This window comes from Rhinopithecus roxellana, chromosome 19 (assembly GCF_007565055.1).
Source record: "Rhinopithecus roxellana isolate Shanxi Qingling chromosome 19, ASM756505v1, whole genome shotgun sequence".
Lineage (NCBI taxonomy): Eukaryota > Metazoa > Chordata > Mammalia > Primates > Cercopithecidae > Rhinopithecus > Rhinopithecus roxellana.
The window spans coordinates 8,759,712-8,785,421 of NC_044567.1; the positions used below are offsets into that span (position 1 = coordinate 8,759,712).

The window sequence follows — 25,710 nt, forward strand, 5'->3', positions numbered from 1 at the left end:
TATCTCTGTAATGATAGAAAAATAAATCCACTCTGCTGGAGTAACTTTCTTCTATCTCATCGTGGGCTGTTTAGCTCCCTCAATGAGTGGACTGGGACAGGCTCTGAGAAACCTCATAAATTAACTATCCAACTTCCTGGCTAATGAGCCCAATATGTCAATTTCTAGTGATCAAAATGATGCTATTCAATACAGCACAGTTCATTTTGTAAGGAAATATACTCTTAATAGAGAGAACTGCAGGGTCACGGTCTTCCCAAGATAATTATGGGCCAGAGGAATTAGAAGCGTAGAGCTTTACTTACTGTCTGGAGATATCCCATGGGGTTTGTGTGGCAGACATTGTCTTTCAGGGACAATAAATTCCTCCATTATATTTCCATTACTGCATTAATGCAGCGATCTCCGTTTTACTTGTAACCAAAAAGGCTGATTATTCCTGAAACTTGGCATTTAATGCTAATGAGAGCTTGCAAGGCTCCCTCTGTGTGTGTGTGTGTGTGTGTGTGTGTGTGTGTGTGCGCGTGCGCACACACGTGCATGTGTGTAGGGGGTGTTGGTTGTAGACAATCCAGCAGAAATGTCAAGAACTAGAAGGGTACCAGGGGAGAGTCCAGAACTAGAAGAGTATCAGGCTGAGATGGCTCCAGCCAGACAGACAGATGAATATCTGGAAACGTCAGGGGTAAGTAGTCTGAGAGCCAAGAGTAAATGACAACTGAAAAGAGAAGCTGAGATCACTACGAGGTAAGCAGTGCCAAGTGTGAAATTCAGCCTGAGAAAGCAGGTGGTCCTGAAGGTGAAACAAACAGATGCAATTGAAAAACAGGAATGCTGGGCAACAAAAGGGTTCAGGAACGCTCCAAAGTAAGCAATGGTGCTGGAAGCTCATCCTAATTCAGGGTTGCCTACAAGGTATGAGGAAAAACCAGGCACTTGATGGTGGTGAAGCCAAGGGCAGCCCTAGCCAATGGTGTCTCTTTAAAAGGCTCCAGCCCAAGATAGACCCTCTAAGAGCAAGGACTCCATGTTCAGGCTTGCTGGAACTGCTTGACGCCATAATCTGCACCCCACAATAAGGTACTTATTTGGTGTTAAAGTTAGAAGTGGATGAAAATGAATTCCACAAGTCTCCATGTGGGAGCTGATGAATCTCCAGCATGCTATCTAACCACGCCGGGAGGCTCTGATCTGGCCGGGAGAACCAGGTGGGAAATAGTGGTTTCACTAGCATTTTTCATCTTGGTTCCAGTGGAGTAGACAGACAACATAGCAGGAGAAAGGACAGCTCTTGGGGTCAGGTTCAAGTTCTGGCTCCTTTGCTCTTAGCTTCATGGTGTTGGGCAGGTTGCTTAACTTCTCTGAGCTGTGGTTTCCTTAACTGACATTTAATTTGCTGGGCGATCTATCTATTTGCAGGGAAGTGGGGGAGATAAATGAATACGTCAGTTTGCTTATTTTTGCTTATTTTTATTTCTCCAACACCAAAGATAAGAAAAAATAAGTTATAAACACAATCAGTATTCTTTCCCTTGAAGCAGTTCTTATCTAAAATGGACTTTAGCCAGGAAAGTAAGGTTGCTGTTAACTCAAGTAACTTGTGAAAATAACTTGTGAAAAGAAAAATTTTCTATGATTCAGGGGGCTCAAAATTATAATGTGTTAATTAGGAAGTGTTTATTTAAGGTGAGAAGTGGATTGTGCTAAGTTCAACATTCTGCCAGAGGTCCTTGATAGGCAATGACTGGCAAAGCCCATTAGCTTGCTCCATCCTTGAAATAAAACTCATTGTCCAGAAGTTTTGGGAGGTGCCTTGGCAGAGATTAGTTGTTATTTTAAAAAATCTCTAACTTTTGACTTTTCTACCTTGTCTTGGCCTTTGACTAAATCCAACGACTGTGCACTGAACATTTACTAACTGCAAGTTCATTTTAAATGTTCTCTCATTTGATCTTTATAATAATTGCATGAGGAGGGTTTAATTATGCCTGTATTTAGAGGTGAGAAAACTGAGACTCAGGGAGTTTAGCTTAATCATATAGTTAGCTACTAATAGAAGAAGAGGGGAGTTTCATACTCATACTTCATTCATCCTTGGGTGAATTCCATATCTCACATTCTTTTTAGTACTTCATCCTCAGTGAAGGATCCTCCTTCATCCTCCTCTGGATTTGAACCCCTTAAACTTGTATTATTTTGGAATAATTTCAGTAGGTCTGCAGAAAAGTTGCAAAGATAGTACACAGATTTCCATATATCCCTCACCCAGCTTCCCCTAATGTTGACATCTTATGTCATCATTGTACATTTGTTATAACTAATAAATAAACATTGTTTCACCACTATCAACTAAACCAGTGGTCCCAAACATTTTTGGCATCAGGGTCTGGTTTCGTGGAAGACTATTTTTCCAGGGGCCTAGGGGTCGGGGGATGGCTTTGGGCTGATCCAAGCACATTACATTTATTGTGCACTTTATTTCTATTATTATTACATTGTAACATATAATGAAATACTTACACAACTCACCATAATGTAAAATCAGTGGGAGCCCCGAGCTTGTTTTTTGCAACTAGATGGTCCCATCCGGGGGTGATGGGAGACAGTGACAGATCATCAGTCATTAGATTGTCGTAAGGTGGACACAACTTAAATCCCACATGCACAGTTCATAATAGGGTTCACGCTCTTAAGAGAATCTAATGCTGCCACTGATCTGGCAGGAGGTGGAGCTCAGGCAGTAATGTGAGCAATGGGGAGCGGTCCATGGCCTGGGGGTTGGGGACCCCTGAACTAAGTAAGCTACAGACTTTATTTAGATTTTACCAGTTTTTTCACTTGTGTCTGGTTTCTATTCCAGAATCCAAGCTGGGATACTACATTGCATTTAGTGACTCTCAGTTGTAATCTGATTATTTGCCACAACTTCATTTGGGAAAAGGTCGGGGTAGGGATAAAGGCTAACATTTTTTGTAGCCTAGATCCAGGTAAAGATGTTCTGTTTCTTTCTTTTTTTTTTTTTTTTTTCTTGTTTAGTTTTTATTTTACTTCTGGTAGCAGCAGTTCTTAAAACTCATGGCACACGCCACTTTCATTTCGGCCTGGGATCTTGGCCTGCTTGTACAATAGCTGCGAAGGTTTGGGATTGAGATTCAGCTTTCAAAAGTGACTCTCCATCACCGTCTTCTTTCAAGGACAGGAAATTTCAAATCAACTTTGGGCTTTAGCATTCAGTGTGCCAAACATTCCTGAAGTTTCCACGATTGCCAATAAATAAGACATTCCATCATCTTTAAGACGTCAAATCTTCTGATAAATTGAATTTCATAAAATATTGCTCTATTGATCTTAGTGCTCAACTTTCAATAAGGCAAGCCAGCAAGAGTTGCTGGCTGGTACTTTTTCTGCAATGAGGATGTCATCTGCTTACATGGGGAGAGACATTTATGAGGCCAGGGACCCTGACTTTAAATTTCAGTTCCTGGCACTACATCAAGTCCACAGTGATGATAGTTACCTTCTCTCCATCGTTGCTGCTTTAACTTTATGGTAAAATTTTGCTAATGCTTATTAAACAATGTGGCGCAAACCCTGTGAGTCTATGCTGCAAGTCATGTAAGCTAGTACTTGGCACATAGTGGGTATGTGATCTCTGTTAAAGCTCTCTTTCCAGCTAGGACAAAGGAAAATCAAACTTGTCTCAGAACTCAATTTTGAGAGTTCATCTCATTTTCAGAAAGGAAAGGGCCAATGATGAAAACTGATGACACGGCAACACTGAGAAGAAAAAAGCACAGTATTTCTTCACCACACCGGTTTTTCCAGGGCTGCTCTTGAAATTGTCTGCAGTGATGTGCAGGTATTTTTTTTTTTTTTAATTTAAAAACAAATAACATTTTTATACTTTTATAATGACAACATGTCTTGAATGCCATCTGTTCTTGCCATTTGTTAAGGCAACTCAATGAGAAAACAGCGTTTGGATGACTAATATTTAGCCTGCTCACAGTTTTTAAAATGGATGGACAGATTTCCTTGAGATGACACCCCAGGATCCACGGCAAGCTAGTGGGGTGGGAGAGCTAAAGGTGCAGTTTTTGCTACCACTGGGCACATTGGGTCACACACCCAGCATTTCTTAAGCAATCACAAGGTGCCAGGCAGTGTGCTAGAACTAGAAATATAATAGAAAGATAAAAAAGAGAGTCATCTCTCTGGTGGGGACTGAGTAGTAAATATACAATTCTATACAAAATGGCAAGTGCTAAGACAGAGGTTTGCAAAGGGTGCTAGTGAAATATGTAGGGGAAGTTAATGACTCTGTGTGTGTGTGTGTATTTGGGGGTGATGGGGAGTGGGTTAAAGGGTACTCAGAAACATTTCTGGGAAGGAAATAAAACCTGACATCAGTCTAGCAGAATGGGTAGACATCAGCCATATGTAAAAGGGGGTGGATTCAGGCTCACATAAATCCTATGAGACCAGCACAGTACATCAAAGGTATATATTCAGTCATCCTTCTGTTTGAACTGAACCAGAGAAAAAGCATATTCAATATAGCTAGTGAGTTAAACACTACTTCCTAGGCACTCACCAGTGCATCCGAAAACAGTTGATCAACATGAATTGATTGTTCAGCCCCAGACCAGGTAAAGAGGGGATATAAGAGAAGCCAGTGTGGTTGATGATGGGAGGACAGCCGCAATTCAGCCACAGGCAATGATCAAATAGCAATGTGGGGAAGTGTGTAAATATGGCGGTCCATTTGTGCTTCAGAAATGGGTGTATCTTCTGTTACTCTGAGGCCATAAGGTTGCTACTATGAGTCTTTTTTAGGCCAGTTGCTGGAGGATCTGGTGTAGAAAGGCTAGACAGGAGATCTAGGAGGCTTCCTCCTGAATCTAAGATTCTATATCTCTGTTGCTCTTTTATAGGACTGAGGTTAAACCTTTTAAAAATAGTCTCTGTAGTTTTTTATTTTTATTTTTCCCCTAGAGCTGTTTGGGAGTGCCTGTCTGTTTTTAACTCATAAGAATGCACAGTAGCTGCACATTGTAAAACGCATTCCTGACACCCTCCCCGCTCCCCCTAGAAGTAAAAAGTTTTCCAGGCATGACTTCTACGTTATGCTCTAAATCATAGTTATCTGTGGTGAGCAGCAAGTTACCAAGTATGGCTATAATATCCTGTGTTTTCTCCATATGCTATGGAGAAACAAAGAACCCCTAAACAATGAAAACTAAGGAGACACAAACCTCCCTGCAAACCCTAGGCTTAGAGGGGCACAAAATACCACCATTAGTACTAATATTTGCTAAACTGTATTGTGCAAATTTGCTCAACTGTTTCCTATGTGCAAGACACTGTGCTTAGCACAGTATCTCACTGAATCATCACAGTAACCCTATGAACTCTGGTACTGATTGTATTAGGCTGTTCTTGCGTTGCTATACACAAATACCTGAGGTTGGGTAATTAATAAAAAAAAAAAAGAGGTGTAGTTGGCCCATGGTTCTGCAGCCTGCAGGGGAAGTATGGCACCGTCATCAACTTGGCTTTTGGGGAGGCCTCAGGGATCCTTTATTCATGGCAGAGGGCAAAGAGGGAGCAGGCATCTCATATGGCCAGGTGGGAGCACGACAGAGAGGCTGGTGGGGGAGGTGCCACGCACTTTTAAAAAGACCAGATCTCGGCCGGGCGCAGTGGCTCACACCTGTGTTCACAGCACTTTGGGAGACTGAGGTGGGCAGATCACAAGATCAAGAGATTGAGACCATCCTGGCCAACATGGTGAAACCCTGTCTCTTTTTTTTTTTTTTTTTTTCTTGTTTTTTTTTTTTTTCTGAGATGGAGTCTCGCTCTGTCGCCCAGGCTGGACTGCAGTGGCCGGATCTCAGCTCACTGCAAGCTCGGCCTCCTGGGTTTATGCCATTCTCCTGCCTCAGCCTCCCGAATAGCTGGGACTACAGGCACCCGCCACCTCGCCTGGCTAGTTTTTTGTATTTTTTTTTTTTTTAGTAGAGACAGGGTTTCACCGTGTTAGCTAGGATGGTCTCGATCTCCTGACCTCGTGATCCGCCCGTCTCGGCCTCCCAAACCCTGTCTCTACTAAAAATACAAAAATTAGCTGGGCATGGTGGCACATGCCTGTAGTCCCAGCTACTCAGAAGGCTGAGGCAGGAGAATTGCTTGAATCCAGGAGGCGGAAGTTGCAGTGAGCCGAGATCATACCACTGCTCTCCAGCCTGGTGACAGAGTGAGACTCCGTCTCAAAAAAAAAAAAAAAAAAAAAGATCAGATCTCCTATGAACGCAGAGTAAGAGCTCACTCATCACCAGGCCATTCATGAGGGATCCACCCGCACGAGCCAAACACCCCCCACTAGGCTCCATCTCCAATACTGGGGATATATTTCAGCGTGAGATTTGGACTGGGACAAATATCCAAACTATATCACTAATATTACACTTGTTTTATAGAGGTGAAAAGTGAGGCTCAGAGAGCATGATTGACCTGTCCAAAATCACAGAGCTAGGAGGTGACAAAATTAGGTCACCAACCCAGGCTTGCCCACAGCAAAGACTTCTCCCTATTATATCACCTCCCAGAAGTAAGAAAACGGAGTTTTCCCACGCCACGCCCGGCATTGCCTACTCTCTGTAATGGCTGTGGTGGATCTGGAGACTCCAATTTTCCATGAAACTCAGTAGTCATACACTTGGAAATCTCAAGTTCTGCCTTTCCCCCTTTTGGCACGGGTGGCAGTCCCACTTTGTCTCAGCCTGGCCACTTCATCCTAAATTTGAGAAAGTGAATGTTAGCCATCCCTCTTTCCTGTTGACTTAGCAAGACTGATTGAACTTGTACTTGGACCAACGGTTTCCTAGGTTCTGAGTGATGGAGTGGGGCAGCAGGGGAGGAGACCAGCGAGGCGAGGCTTGACCAATGCCAAGCTGGCTAACATCAATATGGCTCCTTACCATTTACAGAGAGTGTTCACACATCCATTCTGCTATGGTTCCCAGACAGGAATCTCTGAAGTAGGAGCAGGTATCCCATCTCACAAGTGAGGACGAAGCCTCTCACAGAGTGTATATGCCTCATCTGTGGCCACACGCTGTGCAGAATCAGGGTTCAGTTACCATCCCTGTGATGCCTGGTGGAGTGCTCTGCGTTGCTGCTGGAGTGCTTTGTCTCCTCCTACTTACTTTCCTCTATTTCATTCTCATACACAAGTGAACCTCTTTGTGCCTCACTTTCCTCATTTGTACATGGGGAGAACAACAGTGGCTACTATTTTGTTTTTTTTTTTTTTTTTTTTTTTTTTTTTTTTGAGGCGGAGTCTCGCTCTGTCGCCCGGACTGGAGTGCAGTGGCCAGATCTCAGCTCACTGCAAGCTCCGCCTCCCGGGTTTACGCCATTCTCCTGCCTCAGCCTCCCGAGTAGCTGGGACTACAGGCGCCCGCCACCTCGCCCGGCTAGTTTTTGTATTTTTAGTAGAGACGGGGTTTCACCGTGTTAGCCAGGATGGTCTCGATCTCCTGACCTCGTGATCCGCCCGTCTCGGCCTCCCAAAGTGCTGGGATTACAGGCTTGAGCCACCGCGCCCGGCCGAGGCTACTATTTTGTTGTGAAGATTAAATAAGGTAATACATGTAAAGATAGTTAAAAAAGTACATAACACATAATAATTACTTAACAAACATTAGGTACTCGTAGTTAGTTACTATTAATAATTACTAGTATTATTATTACTGCTAATACTATGATGCTCACACAAGTAACAATTATAAAGATATATGCAAATAAATGCAAATCAGTATAAGTACTTGCTTATTATTTTACAGTGAATGAAACTGTTGAATGATACGGAGCAAAAAAAGTGGTATAAAATAAGATTTCCTAAACTTGGCTGTTTTTGATATATATATCTCTCTAACATTTCATGTTTCAGTAATTAAGGCCACGAAGAGAACTAAAATATTGACTAAATCCTGGAGGAATTTCCAAATGGCAAAGATGGAAAGGCAGATACAGAGACAGGCCACCAGGTTAAAATGAGGTAAGGCCTACAATTGCCATGGGAACAGAGAAGACAAGGAGAGGGAAAAGAGAGAAACATTTTTTGTTTTTTGTTTTTTTTTTTAACTAGGCCAGCTAACACAGTTATGTAACTTAATTGTCATAACTGTCATGTGAGATACGTGGTATTAGACTTAATTTACAAATGTGGAAATTGAGACTCAAGTTCAAGTACCTTGTTGAAGTCACAAAATGAAACGGAATTTTAACAGACATTTACTCTAAAACCCATGCTTTCTCTACCTCTCTACCACCAACAGAAGCCTCTGGGGAGCACCCCAGGAGAGCACCTTTTGACATCTCCCTTCTCTGAACTCTTAGAGCACTTAGCATCTCTGTAATTCATGCACACAACACTCACACACGGCATGCATTGCTTTATGTGCACACCAGCAAGTGATCCCTACCACCAGGCCGTAAGCTGCTTGAAGACAGAGTCAGCATCTTAGTCACTTTCCTGTTTCCTACCTAACATATTGTCTTCTACATGGTAAGCATCTGTTGAGTAACCTAGTAGAGAGGAGAAATTCTATGATATAAAAGACAGAGGAGAATGCAAAAACTTTCATAATCAAAGGTTCCTCAGTGTGGAGAACATTCTGGAAGCCAGGTTGGAGTGATACATTCCCATCCCTGGTCATAGAAGATTGACTCAAGTATGGATCCTTTACTGAAGCTGAGCTGCTCAGATAATTGTCTTTCTAATTTGGGACTAGGACTAGGGAGATGACATCTGGGGTGGTCTCTAAGAGACAGGGGATGTAAACTGAGGTGTTGTGGGCTGGTTATCTCCTGTCTGAGAAGCAGAGAGAAGGATGAAGTAAACATTCAGTAGGAAGACACTCTCAGAGCCTGGTAGAGAAGTTGCTAGATTTCTGCAGGATTATCATCATGGAAAGGATCTCACTGGGTCTTTGGAACCAGACTGCTCAGGTCCAAATCTTGGTTTTGCTCCTTATAGTCAGTGTGACCATGGGAAAACTGTTTAACCAGCCCAGGCCTCAGTTTGCCCCTCTGTGAAATAAAGGTGATAATGCCTTCCTCAGGGTCCCATGTCATGTGCTTCAGCACAGTGCTGGATGCATAACACAACTTCAGTGAACTGTCATCTTCATCGAAGCTATCATTTTAAGGTTGTGCCACCATTTGATTGTTTTGTGCTTTCCATCTGAATGTTTCTGGCATCTTGGATACTTTTTCCTTCCTGCTTTCAGAACCCTCAGAAGTCCAATTGCTACTTACAACACAAAGCAAATCAAAGTTTGCTTGGTTGCTGGTAGACAGACCTGTCTCTTCAGCGGTATCTGCCTGAGCATATTTATCAGCTACTAGCCAGAAACACACACCTGTCTTTTTATAAGTGGCACCCCAGGTCCCAGCACATTTCAAAGCACAGACTCTTCTCTCCTCCTATGGAGAAGGGCCTCTGCTTCTTTGCTCTCTTTGATTCTCAGGGCTTCTTATTAATTTGGTATAGGGCTGGGGATATTAATGTCCTCTTGTTGTCAAGAACATTCTCCAAAGTCATGAATAATCATGTTGTCATGCCTGTGTGACTTAAAATACAAAAGGTGCAATTTATGCAAGTTTTAAAGTTACTTTTTCAAAAGAGTTCAACCCATGAAGCTGTCAGGCTGTCAGAATGTAAGCACCAAACTAGAACCTTAGCTCTTACTTATGAATTTTCAAAGGACTTTAGCACATTTTTAATTAGCTTCTCCCCCTGCCCGCAAGCCTGCAAAACAATCTGTTTGGCTATTATATTCTGTGAGTGGGGTGGCAATATAATGCTAGATTGGTGGGAGGGGTGAGTGGAAACCTTGCTTCATTTAAGGTCATCTTTTTTTTTTTTTTTTTTTTTTGTTGAGATAGAGTCTCGCTCTGTTGCTCAGGCTAGAATGCAGTGGCGCGATCTCAGCTCACTGCAACCCCTGCCTCCCAGGTTCAAGCAATTCTCCTGCCTCAGCCTCCCGAGTAGCTGGGACTACAGGCGCACACCACCAGCTAATTTTTTAATTTGTTTTTATTTTTAGTAGAGACGGATTGCTTAGGCTGATCTCAAACTCCTGAGATCAGGGAATCCGCCTGCCTTGGCCTCCCAAAGTACTGGGATTACAGGCGTGAGCTACCGCGCCCGGCTCATTCAAGGTCATCATCTAGGCTCAAGGCCATGGGCCAGAAACCAGTTTTTTCAGACCATAAGTAATTTTTATTTTTATTAAAAGAAAGATGAGGACAGAAAGCAGGACACCAGCCAGCCAAGGTGCATGCAGAGGTTTTTAATACATACATCCTATAGTTATGTACCATTTAGGGGCACTTACATGTACCCCAATTCGCCTGACCCTCCCAACAGTGCTGTTTATTCCCATCCTCTTACAGATGGGTAAGCAGGTTCCCAGGCCTTGGGGGACCATTGTTCCCCATGCCTCCTGACTCATGAGAAGGGACTCTTCCCAGGGAAACACTTCTGGACTCTCTGCCTACCTCTCACTCCTCTAAAGGGGGAGGGGTTCGCTTCTCTGACTGGTGACTTGAGTGAAAGGATGGGGCCTGTGAAGCTCAGTGCCACGCTCTCTGCTCTGAAAGGCCTACTCACAGAGCGGGCACCGTCTGGTTTACTCTCTTGGCTGTGCTGGGACTTCAGTGGTAAAGACTTGTCCTCTCTGAGGTCAGCCTGATGGTTTAGGGTAAGTTTAATTTGGGGTGATGGTGTAGGCAATGCTCTCAAATTCACTTTGCAGTGTAAGTTAGCTGGATCCCCTAACACAGTTTTCATCATCCATAAAGCTAACATTTTGGCCTTCACCTGACTCCTGGGTCTTTCTCTTACTTAATTAAACCATGCAGGGTACAAGGGGGTGGGTAGGCAATGTTATTTACTAGCCATCTCCAACACAAATAAGAATCTATTGTAAATAGCAAAGCTGTTCTTTTATTTATTCCACACATATTTATTGGGTATCTACTATGTGTCAGGGCACAGGTTTTAAATAAAGAGTCCTCATCAAGTATGTATTTTAGTGGTGGAGGAAGGCATTTAACAATTAAATGCACAATTACACGGCAATAAGGACAAAGCAAAGAAGCGCAGGATGCTGGGAGAATGTCTAACAGGGAGCACGACACAGTCTTGTCTGGAAGTTGAAGGTTGTTTTCTCTGAGCAAATGACATTTAAACAGGACTCTGAGGGATTAGCAGGAAGAGGGCAAGCAAAGTATGGATGTGAGAAAGAATGAGGGATGATCTCCCCACATGGTACTTGGGAAGCTGAAGGGAGGCTGAAACAGAAACAGAAGGGGAATGGGTGTGGCTGAAGCAGAAACAGAAGGGGAATGGGACATACAGCAAGATGCAGCTGGCAAGGTAGGCCAATTGTGCAGGATCTTGTGGGTCAGATTTAGGATACTCTAAGTGTTTTCTAAGATCTAGAGAAGATCTTAGAAATGGGAAGCCATTGAAGGCCTTAAAGCAAGGGTGAGATATGCTGAGATTTGGCTTTCACAAAGGTCACCCTAGCTGTAGTATAAAGAACGGATTAGAGCCAAGGCAGGCAGATCACCTGAGGTCAGAAGTTTGATACCAGCCTGAAGAACATGGCAAAAGCCCATCTCTACTAAAAATACAAAAATTAGCTGGGCATGGTGGTGTGCACCTGTAGTCCCAGCTACTCGGGAGGCTGAGGCAGGAGAATCGCTTGAACCTGGGAGGTGAAGGTTGCAGTGAGCCAAGATTGTGCCATTGCACTCCAGCCTGGGTGACAGGGTAAGATTCGGTCTTAAAAAAAAAAAAAAAAAAAGATTCAGGGCAAGAGCAGAAGCTAGGAACCTACCTAGGAAGCCAATACCATAATCCAAATGTGACATAGAGACAGAAACTCACCTTGCTGCAATGGAGATGGTTTAGGTGTCTTAGTCTGGGTTGACACCCAAATACAGTAATTTATCTGGGAAGTGTTTTCAGGAAACAGCAATAGCAGAAGTTGATAGTGAGGAAGGGAAGAGGAGGAAGTCAATAAATCATGAATAATCAAGTTACTGTAGTGAGGGCAACTGGAGTTTGATCTCACTGGGACACAGGCCTTAGAGCAGCTCTGACCAGTGGAAACAATGTGGGGTCATGTACATTGTTTAAAATTTTATAGTACGGGAAACTGAGGCAGGAGAATCACTTGAACCTGGGAGGTGGAGGTTGCAGTGGGTCGAGAATGCGCCACTGCACCCCAGCCTCAGCAACAAAGCGAGACTCCATCTAAAAAATAAATAATATATATAAAAAATAAAATTTTATAGCAGCCACATTAACAAAAGAAAAAAAAACAGGTAAAATCGGTTTTAAGAATATAGACCATTAAGCTCAACCTATCCCAAAGATGATCATTTCAACAGGTAGTCAAAATAAAAATTATTAATATTTTACATGCATTTTTAATATGAAGTCTTCAAAATCCAGCACATCTCAACTTGAGTACCAGATTTTCTTATAAGTACTTGATCTATGCTTAAATTTCATAAAACTTGTAGTTGAAAAAAATATTCATACACTTAGATCATACTAACAAATTTGAAAGCTTTCCAGTAACTGAACTGAGTATCCAGTTTTCAATTTAAATTAGTCCACATTAAGTAAAGTTAAAATGTCAGTTGTTTGCACTAGCTCCATTTCAAGACCTCAGTAGTCACATGTGGCTAGTACCTACATGTATTGGACAGTTCAGTCCTGGAGAATCTCATCTGTGTAGTGGGGCATGGGAGTCAGGTTTTTCATACACCAACTGTAGTCAGTGGCCAAGAACTGTTCCTGGCACTCTAGGCCTGCCTGTGATTGGGCAGAGCAGACTCTCACAGCCAGAGGAAGCCAGAGGCAGTTGGTAGTTAGGTGGCCATGAACCCTGATGAAAATAAAACCCCAGGGGAATAGGGCAGGGCTGAATCCACTGCCAGAGAATTAATGTTAGAAACAGTTTATAGACTGAACAACATGAGAGGCAAAAAGAGAGAGAAATCAAATATGATTTGTAGGTTTCTGGCTTACAATTGTGTGAACAGTAGTAGCATTTACTGGATAGGAAAGATGGGAGGAGGCCTTGGTTTGGGAATAAGACCATTGGTTTGATTCTGGACATTTGAGTTTGGAGTTCCTGTGAAAGATCCAAGTGGCGATGTTGAGTTGGCTTTGAGATGGACCAGCTGAGAGATCAGGAAAGATTTCAGGACAGTTTAGAGCTTGACTAATAAAAATAACATATTTCACTTATATACAGATTTTCTTTACCAAATGCAGATCAAAAATACAGTTTTGAGGGACATAAAACCCACATATATGCAGGGCCGATTTTTTTGTACAAGAGTTCTGCTGAGCCCACTACAGGACTTGAGTATGAGCGGATTTGGGTAGACTTAGAAGTCCTGGAACCAATACCCTGTGTATACTGAGGGACAACTACAAAGGGAATGATCAGATATGTGCAAAGTCATCTTAAATATTATAGAATAGCTCCCAGGCTGGGCACAAGATGAAACAATGGCCAAATTGCAGATATTAATATTTATAGGCCAGGCATGGGGGCTCATGCCTGTAATCCCGGCACTTTGGGTGGACTGCTTGAGCCTGGAAGCTCAAGACCAGCTTGGGCAACATGGCAAGATCTTGTTTTTAGAAAAAACAAAAATATGTAGCCAGGCGTGGTGGTATGCAACTGTGGTCCCTGCTACTCTGGAGGAGGAGGTGGGAGGATTGCTTGAGACTGGGAGGTTGAAGCTGTAGTGAGTCATAATTGTGCCACTGCACTCTAGCCTGGGCAACAGAGCAAGACCCTGTCACTGTCCATATATATATTGTATATAATACATTATATGTAATATATAATATATGTTATAATACATTATATAATTACATATAATGTATTATATGTAATATATAATACATTATATATACTTATATATAAGTATATATAAGTATATTATATATAGTATATATAAGTATATATGTTATATAATATAATGTATTATATATTACATTATATATTATATAACATATTATATAACATATATACTTATATATACTATATATAATATACTTATATATATAATATATATAATACATTATATTATATAACATATATGTATTATATATAACATATATTATATACTTATATATACTTTATATATACTTATATATTTATATATTATATATATATTATATATATATATATAATGTGGTTATTGATGGAGCCTCATCTGTTATGAGGCGGGATTGGCTCACAGCGCTCCCCTCAGTTTAGTTAGAAAAGATCCTTCAGGAATGTTTATTCCCTTTCGCCCTCTGAGTCCAAGCACCTTTTGTTGACAATTGATAGTAAAGAGAGCTGTCTTGGGTAAAGGACATAGTCTTCAGAAAGTGCACGCTCATTCTAAATAATAGCGCCTTCAGTTTATGCTGCCTCTTCTGGGTGTTTGTTTACCTTGGGTTAGTCTTTTTGGGACCCACCAACTCTGAAGGTCCTGTTTCATGGGACAAAGCCACTATTGGGCACATGAAAAGCTCTCCCCAGACTCAACTGATGGACTGGAGGAGCACAGAGGCACGGCTCACAGCCCTTCAGACTCAGCGCTCTGTGGAAGTCAAGCTTGGCCAGCTGGCCTTGCCTGTAAGTTTGTTCAGGGGCATGGATCGCTGTATGAGTACTCTTCAGATAGCTTTCTAAGTATAAGGCTACGGAACAGGTGATCCAGATGATGAAGTCTTACGGGATTTCACACTTTGCTAGTAGGTTTTGTTCCATCAACTTAGATGGGATTGCAGAAAACACACCTTGACCACATGGTAATAGTCCCGATGGCTGTAACATCACATGTAACACCTTTACACAGTGGAAATAATTCAGTGCCAATCATTTGTTCAACTCAAAGTGGTAAAGTACCTACATTTTCCCAGGTCTTGTGCGAGGTATGGGACTCAGAGGTGAGGAGGGCAGTTTCTGTTCCCGAGACAATCAGAGGAGAGCATGCTAGAAGGTACAACAAATGGAAGGCATCCCAGAAATGGGGCCTGTAGCTCAGGCTGCTCAGGAGGAGGAGAGGCGTAAGTGTTTCCTGGAGAAATAAACTGCTTAGCGGAAACTGCTGAGGAAATGGAAACACTGGAGCCTCATGTTCTTGGGTCAAAGTTAGACCCAGGAACTCAGGCTTCTACCTCCTGGAAGGCCCTGACCTCCATCAGCCAGCTGGATTAGCACCATTTTATCTACAGCAAGATCAAGAGAGAGTTTGTGACAGGAAGTGCAGAGCCTGGGGACTGAGAAGGAACAGAAAGCTATAATACTGAAGACCTCAGAGCCAGGGAGGGGGGCTTCCAGGGTGCAACAGAACAGGTGTTTGGGAGTTGGCAGGTTATAGGCACTGTTTTCCCTTTCCAAAAATGGGAGAAAGGTAAGTGCCCTGAGTGAGAGCCCTGTGGAGGGGCTTGGTGTCTCGAGGCTCCCTGTCTGCTACCCCTGCTCTGCCCTACATCTTTCCAGATGCAATTCTGGCCACAAGTTATCAGGTTGCAGATGAACAGTGAACACTTTACTTTTCTGTTTTGAATTTCATCATTCTTGCCCCTAGAATGATTCATTACGAATTCTGTGTCCATGTGATGCATTAATATTAAGAAACAGGTGCTCTCAGATTCAATTAGCAAAACTGCAATGATTCACAGAGGGTTACGCTGGAAAATTGGGGGAAAATATGCAGATGTGCAAATGAGCCTAATCTGAAGGTGCTGCGGCAGGTCTTGAAAAATGCATCCCCTCCAGCAAATGCTTTCCTGGAATTACCCTTGGTTTGGGTGACAAATGGATTGCCATTTCAACCAAACAGTGACGCTGAACCTCTTTGGCTTAGGATCCAGTAGAACTTCACGTTTGGAGTAGGACTTCTATGTCAGGATTCCCAAGCTTGCCTGTTGAACCACTGAGGCTGTTCGTGAAACACACAGCTTCCTTGGCCCCACTCTAGGTAATTCAGATTCATGGATTTAGGTGAGGAACCTGAAAATCTGTACCTTGGAAAGTAATTTGTGTGCCTCTTGTCATAGACAAGTTAGGGAATGTACCTCAGCAGAAGGCTGGAACCGACTGGGGCTGGGAAGTGCTGCCTGTGGTTGGATGATGGTGGGCACCACAGTGACACCAGCCACCCCTTTCTGACTTAGCTTTGCCATATGTAGTATCCAGAGGCTGTATCTCTCCCTGTGGATGCTGAGTGAGAAGTGTTCTAATCCAACACACATGAAAACAGGAAGGAACATCACAATTTGGCAATTAATACTTTTTAATAGAAAAAAAACCTTTAAATAGATTCTAGAGTGTAATCATAGACACTCAACCTAGACTTCTAGAACATTCTTGGGCTTCTTTCTAGCAAAACCTCCTTTGACAACAAAAGCGAGTTTGTGACTTAGGTGTCTTCCTGACTGTGCTAAACTTCAGTCATAGATATCAGAGTCTCGTAGAATTTTTAGGGCAGGGAGGGACATTTGAGATAATTTAGTTCAATCCTTTCATGGTGCAGATGAAGGCATGCAGGCTCAGCAAGGTGGAGAGACTTGCTCAGTGCTACTTGGGAGATAAGATGAGAGAACTAAAGATGAGATGCTACATTTTTTGAGTCTTGGCTTCCAGCTCCCAGTGGCTCTTTCTGGCCACCACACTGTTTCTGAGATCCCCTCATTATTTGACTACAATATTCTAAGAAGCAGGGAAATTTTCTTTTCATTTTCTTTTCATACATATTAAGTGAGAGCCCAATATATTCAAGGAATTGAGTGGCATGATGAGGCGTAAGGATACAAGGTCACATGGACACCTAAATGAACAACTGCAATAAAATGTGACAAATGCAAGAGTAGAAGCACACACAGAGCAGTGGCAACTCAAGAGAGAAAGTGACTAACTCCTCAAAAAATTAGGGATGTCTTCTCAGAGGGTATCGAGTCAAAAGTCAAATCTTGTTGTGTCCCGATGAAAGAAATGGCACACCTGGCAGAAAGACCAGTGTGAACAAGAACCTGGCAGTTTCGAATTCTAAAGCAAGTGTCAGCAAACATTTTCTGTGAAGAGCAAAGAAGCAAAGATCTTAAGATTTGTGGATCATATGGCTTCAACTCTGTTGTGGTAGCACGACAACATGTAAGTAAATGGGCATGGCAGTGGGCTAATAAAACTGTTTACAAAATCAGGCAGAGAGCCAGATTTGGCCAGTGGGCTGCAGTTTGTTGATACTCTTCTAAATATGTGTCTATCATAAGTAGTTCAGGATGGTTGAAGTGTAGAGCTTGGGGAGGAAGAACTGGGAGGGAAGGTGTGACAAAAGATGAATCTGATCAGCTTGGTAAAGACGAGATGAAGAAGGGACTCAAATGGTAAAGACATGCTTTGACAAGTGACTTATCATCTCTGAGCCTTATCTTTCTTATCTGTAAAATGGGAATAGAAGTAATTCCTGAGAAAGACTGTTGTGGATATTATTATAATATCTGAGATAAATCCAGCACAGTTCTTGACATTTAGTGGGTGTTGTAAAATGTTGGCTGCTATTCATGGCACTTTCTCCATAAATGGGATGCATTTGAAAATGGAGATGTGGGATTGTCATAAGTTTGGACATAGGCCCTAGAAGCAAAGTGCTTTGTTTTTTCCAGCAGGTTAAATAAGGAGAGATGCTATTTGGCCATGAGTCCAGAGGGGAAGTCTGCAATGAAGGCTCTAGATCAAATGGCCGCTTATTATCTGAACTCACTTGCATTAATAATGAAAATCTACTTGTTCATTTCATCCACTGGACCTTCGAATTCCTTGAAAGTGGACCAATTCATTTGTCATCCACAGAACCAGAAACACAATGGGACTCAATGAATGGCTAATAAGGATGCCTTTGTGTCTGTTTCTCTGTCTGCATGTGACACCTTCCTTTTCTTTTCCCCTTTAAGTCACACCTTTATTCCTATGCCATATAGACTTTGCTCTTAGATCATGACATGTAACAGTTTTTGAATTCTTACTATGTGCTAGGCATAATCCTTAACAATGTATGTATACCATTTTATATCTTATATAATGAGGTAGGTATTAGATAACAATGAGAGAGGTATTGTTATTATTCCTATTTTGTAGATGAGGAAACAGGGCTTAACAGCCAGTAAGTGGCAGGACTGGGATTTGACTTATCTGACTCTCAAGCCTGAGTTTGTGCACTGTCTTCCGATGTTCTAATTCATTCCATGTACGTTACTATCTTTCCCCAACCAGACTGTTTGCTGAATATTTTCTTTCTCTCAGTACCCAACCTAATGTGGAAAAGCAGACATTTATTAAATACTCAGAGACTTAATTTGAAAAGACCTTTGCCCCATAGTCATCTGATTACTCCAAAGAATGTACTACTAACTTGTTCTCATCTTTGGGAATCACCACTCTTTTGACATATGGGAAAAATGAAAATATTTTTCTCTGTTTATATGCTAAGCAGCATTATAACAGCTGCCTGAAAATCTAGGCTTCCCATCCATCACACAAGCACCTGGATGCTGTAATCACAGATGACAAACCAGCTCATCAGTGCAGTCTCTTTGCAGAACAGCTTTGATACTAGGGATCTTCATGGAGAAAACATTTTCTCCATCAAAATGAAATCAAGGCCCACTGGACTAGAATCTTCCTTTTAACAATGGCAGATGATATCCAGCACTGGTTCATTCCTTTCTGATAAGAAAAGGCCGAGCTTGCTTCTTTCATCTCTTCATTCTCCATGGAGCCAGGAAAACAGAAAGCAAAGTATGATAGATGTGTGTTCATCTTCTGATTGTCCAGCATCTAACCCCCTTGACCAAGAGGGACTCTGTCTCTCCTCCAGTGTGTATGGTCTTGGCAGGAAAGCAATTCTCAATGCTGTCCTCCACTCTGGAAACTTGGGGCTTAGATCCTTTCAATATTTCTGGTTCACCAGGGAGGCAGGATGTCGCATCTTGAGTATGTGATAGCAAATGGTGGCTTGGCAGACATCAGCTTGACCCAGCAGTGGTAGAGCAGTGACGGCAGCAGTGACGTGTCAGTGTTACTGACAGCCCCTGACCAGCATGTGGTTGTCTCTGGTGCTTGGCCTCCCTTGCTCCAAGTCAGCTCTTCTAATTTCCCACCAATCTCCTTCCGGAAAAATCTCCATTTTGCATAAGACAGCCAGATTGATTTCTGTTGCTTGCAACCATGAATCCTGAGTGACATAATATGGAATGTAGACTTTTTATCAACAATCACCCAACTATTGTCTAAATAGTCATCTCTTTTCCCTGGAGTTGTTTTACTGGCTGAAGAGAAATGATTTTTTTTTTCTTTCTTTCCTTCCCATATTTCAGGGACAATGATAAGCAGGACAATGCCCTCAAAGCAGGAACTACATTGAAAATGAGTACTTATTGAATGGCCCATTAGAGAAGTATGAAAGCTCATGTTGCTTTGGCTCATTGCTCTATTCTCAAAATGTAGAACAGTGTTTCACACACACTGGGTACTCTGATTAATGGATTAATTAAATAGTGCTTATTAATGGCTAGATAAAAACTCAGATATTCACATTTAGTCTTCACAACAAATACACAAACAAGCTACCACTGTCTACATTATACACATAAAGAAACCAAACCCTAGCAAGGTCAAGTTGCTTTCCCATTTTTGCTGATTAATGTTGGAGTTGGAATTCTCAGTAAGGACCACCTAACTCCAATCTAGCCTTTTTCTATTCCCTATACTGAGGCAGGCAAGGAGAAGAATGAAGGAGAAGAAAAAAAAAAAAAGAACTGAAAAGAAAGAGAGAAAAGAAAAGGAGAGAAGAAAAGAATTTTTCTACTAATTTTAGGGTTGGTTTGCTCTTGCTTTTCTAGTTCTTTAAGATACATGGTTGGGTTGCTTATTTGAAATTTTTCTTTTTTTTTGATGCAGGCACTTGGAGCAATAAACTTCCCTGTTAGTACTGCTTTTGTTGCTTTTTGGTATGCTGTGTTTCCATTATCATTTGTTCCAATATTTTTTTCAATTTCCTTCTGAATTTCTTTATTGATCCTCTGGTCATTCAGAAGCAGATTTTTGAATTTCCATGTATTTGTTTAGTTTCTGAAATTCCTCTTGTTATTGATCTCTAGTTTTACTCTCTTACGATCAGAGAAAATGCTCAATAGTATTTCAAGTTTTTTGAATGTTTTAAGACTTGTTTTGTGTCCTAACATATGGTCTATCATTGACGATGGTCCAAGTACTGAAGAAACAAATGTGTATTCTGCAGCCATTGGGTGAAAGGTTCTGTAAATATCTACCATATTTGTCTTTCTGTGCCTAGCTTATTTCGCTTAACATGATGACCTCCAACTAAATGTTTGAGGGGATGGATATCCTAATTACCCTGATTTGATCATTACACATTGGATGCATGTATCAAAATATCATACATACCCCATAAATATGTACAATTATTATGCATCAGTAAAAATAATTTTTAAAAAACAAACAAAGCAACTTGCTATAGAGCATTTCAACAGAACCCCATATCTCCTTCTTTAGGATGATTTCCCTTGAACGCTTCAATGGTTCTTAGAAGGCAAGAGCAGCAGCTTTGGAAGTGAATCGACACAGATTAAAGTCCTGGTTCTGTTGCTAATTATCTGTGATTCTAGGCAAAGTAATTTACACTTCTGCCCCCCAAGAGCCTCAGTTTCCTCCCCGAAGGACTGGGATTAAAAAACCTACCTCAATACCTCTAGATAGAATGTACAACTACAGAATAACTAAATAAATCCACTCTTTCTTCCTTTCCTCTAACATTCAATGGCATGTATAGTGTTTGTCATACAATTTAATTTTCAATTAGTTATCTTTCTTTCTTTTTTTGAGATAGAGTCTTGCTCAATCACCCAGGCTGGAGTGCAGTGGCACAATCTTGGCTTGTCTCACTGCAACCTCTGCCTCCTGGGTTCAAGCAATTCTCCTGCCTCAGCCTTCTGAGTAGCTGAAACTACAGGTATGTACCACCACACCTGGCTAATTTTTGTATTTTTAGTGGGGGGGGGGTTTCACCATGTTGGTCAGGCTGGTCTCAAACTCCTGACCTCACGAGATCCACCCACCTTGGCCTCCCAAACTGCTGGGATTACAGGTGTCAGCCACCATGCCCAGCCCAATTACAGTTTTCTAATAAGAGATATTTACCTGATGGTAATGCTTTGATGCTATATTTATTTGTAATTTATTGTATATTAACAGATTACAGCCTGCAACTTACAGAAGCAAGTTTAGTATTTCATCATGAGTTTCTTCTATGTTCCATCAACAAATCCTGGCAAGTAGCTTCTTCTCCAAGGCCACCTCCTTTGCATGCAATACTCCAGCACGTGCTGCATGGTTTACAGCTTCCTGAGCTCACCACCTGCTACCTCTGAGGGTGTGCTCATGGTACTCCCTCAGTTTTGAAGTCTGTTTCTCTGCCCACTCTTGCCTCCACTCCACCTAACTAACATATTTTTCCTTCCTTGGGGAAGCCTTCTCTGACCTCATCTTGTAATGGCTCCCTAAGCCTGTTTCACATGCCAAGTGCTCACACACAGGTGCTCAGGACACTCACACTTAGAGACCCATTTTCCATTTTCCATGCCTAGGATAGTAGGTCCACCTCACCTTTTACCCTCGTAAGGGGCTTGTGAAACCCAGGAAATGACTCTGGTTCTTAGCCTTAGGAGATATTGTGGAGATGACTAAGGGATGAAGATCAGTGATGCCCCAGACCTCTTCTCTGTATGAGTCATATTATCTTATATCCCCATTACCCAAAGGGCCTTCCTGGGAGTCCACACATTGTCCTAGCAGCAGCCAGTTCCAGCCTTGCTCTACTGGGTGAAGCTGGGTCAGCATCTAACTTAGTGGCCTCCTTGGTTTCTGGAAACGGGAGCCATCGTGCATCAGATGCTTGGACTAACCAAGTGGGGAGCCAGGACTCACTCTGAGTAGTAGCTTTCTAAATCTGCAAAAACTAGAGTTTCCAGAGCCAGGAGCCCTTGTTTAATGTGCTGCTTTGCTGGAGCCCCAGCCTCTGATTTCCCTTGTTCAGCTGGGCCCATGATAACTTGCCTCAATGATGCGAAGAGAAGGGAACTCAGCAGATCTAACGTGCCTGCTGCTAGAACCCGGCTCCTGTGTGAAACAGGATGACATGCCTGTTGTAGCAACTGTCCTCTGAGTTGCAGTTAATAAATCTCTGGCTTAATGGATACGTGGTTGGGATTATACCTCTTGTATTTGGCAAATCCATAATGATTCACCCTCTTGACCTGTCACCTTCCCAGTTCTAGGGAGCATTCTTTCCTCTCTGCTATTTGTCTACCTTGAACACATTTCTTTTCATGAATTCACCAAAAACAAACTGCAATTTATTTGCCTGCAAATGCAAGCAGCTGTGAGTACCTTGAGGGCAGAGATTCTGTCTACTCATCTTTACACTGGGAAAAACAATGGAATAAAAAAAAAATTGGTTGCCTTAAATGTGTGTCCAGATAAACTTAGTCACAAATTCCTTCTGTTACCATGACAAGGTAAGATGAGTAGGTGGATCAATCTTAAAGGTTCTACCATCTGTGCATCTCATTCATATTAACATTTGTTAACAATGCACTAAATGCCACTTTAAAGTATTAATGACCAACATCTGTATAGTGTTTTGCAGTACATCACCACTTTCATATATATTATCTCTGTTTTGGGGGTGTGGAAACTTATTCAGGAGCCAACTGGCATGGAAGCAGCACAGTATGCTGCTTAAGAGGATGCACTTTGAAGTGAGACAGACTGAGGTTTAATTCCAGGCTTCACCAACTACATGACATGTGACTTTGGACAAGTTACTTGACTTTGTTTAGCCTTAGTTTCTGCATTTGTAAAATGAGAACCAAGATACATACCTCAAAACACTTCTGGAAAGATAAGTGAATTTATGTAAGTACCCACGATACAGTTTGTTCTCTGTGCATGGTAATGGTAATGGTATTCTTGTCACATACCTCCTAGTAAATAGAAGAGCTAGACTAAGGTCTAGGCATTCCAAATTTCATGACTTGTCTATTGTACCAGTTTACTATTGCCTAATAGAACAGTTCCCCATTTTAAATGTCTATTCAAAACCCATTCATATAATCAAATGACAACATAACAAAGAATTCTCATATTTCTATCTTCATTTACAAGGTTAAAATTAATATTCCATCTGTACATTCATTTTGATAGGAATGCAGAGTGCCTGGTGCACAGTGGGTGTTCAACTAATGTTTGTTAAATAAAATGCCCTGTGAATTCTCCTCCCCTTGCAAGTGCTAGACTTGGTAACTGATTATAACAGGAGAATATGAACATATTTTTTTTTTGATTGCCTGAATCAATCCCATTCTTTCTGGTCCACTTTAGGGAAACTGTCAATGATGAAGACCCTAAGGAAACTCACTGTGGTCCATAAGGAGATGAATCCCCACGTCTGAGGAATCATGTTCACTGTGGTGCCACCAACTCGGATGACCAGACCCAAATGAATTTCTCATGGTGCTGTGGTAGAATCAGCTGTTTTGAGTTAACTATCTAAGTGAATGTTCTATCTTTCCCACTTACTATTAACAGAATTCTTTTTTTTTAATAGCTTTTGAAGACCCTGTAAATCTATTCAAATTTTTGGGATTGATCCACTTTCACTGTGATTCCATGGAACTTTGCTTGAACCTTTATTTTAGAACCTATGTAATTCTGATTTGTATTAAAATTCTTTATGTGTATTTCTGTTCTATTAGATGTTAAGCTCTTGACAATAGACACTTATATAATCTTTGCACAGAGAAATGTGCATGATGGGTGGGGCTGGGAAGGAAAGAGAGAACAAGTGAGAGAGAAATAAATAAAGAGATGCTATATTGTATCTAATCTGAGTTCAGGTATTATGTCAGATGCTTTAGAGCTATCACAGGTAATTCTCATGGAAGAGAAGGATATTACTTTCTCAGTTTTACCAAAGAGAAAACAGACATACAGAGGTGAAGCAACTTCCGCCAAGCAACGAAGACAGCAAATGGTGGAGCTAGAAATAAAGACCAACTCTGTTTAGTTTCAAAATCCCTTTTGCTTTTCCATCTCCAGCTCAATGTTTTGCACAAGACAGAGGCTTAGCAAGTGTTGAAACAAGACCTGATAAACTCACTTGCAAATAGGAGGTATGTGATCATAGCTAAGCATAATCAAATCATTTAACAGCTTCAAAGTACTTGAGCAATAGAAGACTGGTGGCAGCATATGTTTGTGTGAATAACTACATTATGAAAAGGCAATTCACTTAGATAGAAGGCAAAGACAGAATTAATGAGTTAAGCTTCATGTAGAAGCCTAGCCCTAGTTGCTAGATTTGTGCAAAACAATCATCCTAGCATGCTGTTAATTGTTTTAAAAAATAAATGAACTGGTAGCTATTAATTATGCTTTCATACATCTGAAAAAGAAAAGAAAGGAAAATAAGCACCAAGATCAACACAACCTGTGGAGAGGCTGGTCTGCATTATACAGTGAGGAGTCATAAATCATGTGTGAGTAAACTTTAGAGATGATCAATGTCTTGTTTAACTCTGTGACAACTCTATAGCAATAGAGCAATATTGTTTGTTTATACACCTCTTTTTCATCTTAACATTATCTCAAATCTGCATAAATCTGTATTCTCAAAAAGACTATATGGTATATATTATTGCCTCCATTTCACTGGAGAGGAAGCAGAGGTTCAAGGGTGTAAGCAACTTGCCCAAGGATGGCCATAGTTAATGGAAGAGGAAAGAAGAGATCGCAGACCCTCAAGGAACTGCTTTTCTTCCAACAATTTTGACGGTTGTGGTGAAGTCCATGGAGAAAAGTTGATTACTCCAGTCACATTATCCCTGTCTATGCTGTTCCATCTTTCTTCTCTCTCTATGGCCAGTGCAGAGGACCCAGCATGCCTTGCATGTGAACTCAAGAAATGGAAAATTTTGCTTTACGGTTTAACATAAACTTGGGGTGGAGGGGAATTGGGAGGATGCTGGGCTATGAACTTCTTGCATTGCCTGAATGTCCTGACAACTTCCTTTGTATCAATGGCCATTTGGGGGAAAAAATCAAGGAAACAAAAAGATGTTATGGAAACCATGTGGTTGCGGTTTCATGTGATGGGAGTGGGATTAGGGTTATTTGCTTGCCCCTATCAGTTAGCCACATGGTTGAAAAGGAGGAAAGAACACAGACTGCAACAAACTGAATCAAGACTGGAATGATAATCCCTGACAATCTTTAATTTGCTAAAATCTTATTACATTATCACCCGAGAGGCTGGATACCCCACAGAAACCAGGTTTTGTCCTGTGTGGAAACTGTTGGCTCAGACGGAAGGATAAAACAAAAGGTTTATTTGGTTAGAGGTTGAGTGTAGAGACATTTGCTGTAGCTTGGTAATAAACTTGTCTCCAGCACAATGGACAGTGGAATCGCTGAACAGCTGTTGATTGGTAAATTAGTACACAGACCCACATGGTATCTGTAGGGGAGAGAC

At 41.6% G+C, this 25,710-nt stretch overlaps 1 protein-coding gene across 4 annotated transcripts in view; it reads right to left on the minus strand.

Annotated features, from left to right (window-relative positions):
- Positions 1-25,710, minus strand: part of CA10 (carbonic anhydrase 10) — a 556,725-nt gene that overhangs the window by 135,361 nt on the left and 395,654 nt on the right. The gene's annotated exons all lie outside the window — the stretch shown is intronic.